The sequence below is a fragment of the Vigna unguiculata genome, unplaced genomic scaffold (genome assembly GCF_037176805.1).
Source record: "Vigna unguiculata cultivar grain cowpea cultivar isolate G323 ecotype 2 unplaced genomic scaffold, ASM3717680v1 ptg000130l, whole genome shotgun sequence".
Classification (NCBI taxonomy): Eukaryota; Viridiplantae; Streptophyta; class Magnoliopsida; order Fabales; family Fabaceae; genus Vigna; species Vigna unguiculata.
In genome coordinates this window covers 19,383-20,489 of record NW_028196772.1, presented here as the reverse complement: position 1 = coordinate 20,489, position 1,107 = coordinate 19,383, and the positions used below count along the sequence as shown (strand labels likewise).

The window sequence follows — 1,107 nt, the reverse complement described above, 5'->3', positions numbered from 1 at the left end:
CATAAGTTTTTGGAATTGGATCTATAATCCGAATTTTTTGAGTATTACTAAAGGATCTATGGAGAGAAATATACAAAGTTTCTTTCTAATCGTAACTAAATCTTCCATTTTTTTGCATAGTAAAAATTGAAGCAAAATAGCTATTAAACGATTCTTTTAGTTTACTAGAGACATCGACATTTTTTTAGCTCGACGGAAATTTTCTTCTTTTCCTAAAGATTTTCTGAAATAGAAATAGAGAACGAAGTAACTAGAAAAAAAACATAGATTGTTAGAATATTGCTCTTCTAGAGGGATCATCTAAAAAGCAAGATATTTGAAACCTATTCATACAAAAAGGCTGACATAGATGTTATGGGTCAATTTTTTTTATTGTCCATCTCTTCATTCCGTAAAGGAGCCGAATGAAACAAAAGTTTCACGTTCAGTTTTGAATTAGAGACGTTAAATCAAAATGATGAATCAACGTCGACTATAACCCTTAGCCTTCCAAGCTAACGATGCGGGTTCGATTCCCGCTACCCGCTTCTATTTTATTCTATTTAAATCTATCTTTTTTCTTCGAGAATGAATCTAGAATTCTTAAAGAATTTGTCAATTCTTCATTTTCATTTCTTAATTTAGTTTTAGTTATATATATTCAATTATATTCAATTGATTTTTCTTTTTTATTTTTTTTTTCTTTTATTCTAAATATTTGATTTATTTTATTTTTATAATTTCTAGAATTCTTTATATTTGTTTGATTCTTTAATCTTTTTAATAAGGTTTAGTTAAAAAGGTTAAAGAATCAAATATAAAATAGAAGCGTCCATTGTCTAATGGATAGGACAGAGGTCTTCTAAACCTTAGGTATAGGTTCAAATCCTATTGGACGCAAGTTGTTTGCATATCTAATTTCAACCTTGTCCTTCTATTTTTTTTGATTTATTACATTTTGATTCGAATTCATTATATATAATATTCAAATGAAATAAAAACATATTAAAAGATACTAATTATAAAAATTGGAAAATTGAATTACAAAATTATTTAATGATTCATCAATTTTTTTCTACTTGTTCCTGGAATAAAAAGAGTTCCATCTGTTCTTTAATAGCGTCCTTT

The 1,107-nt window shown here is 26.5% G+C and overlaps 1 non-coding gene across 1 annotated transcript; it reads left to right on the top strand.

Moving 5' to 3' along the window:
- The first annotated feature begins 807 nt into the window (after nt 1-807).
- On the top strand, nt 808-879 carry TRNAR-UCU (transfer RNA arginine (anticodon UCU)). The gene has a single exon. It is a non-coding gene; the product is annotated as a tRNA-Arg (tRNA).
- Nucleotides 880-1,107: the final 228 nt, after the last annotated feature.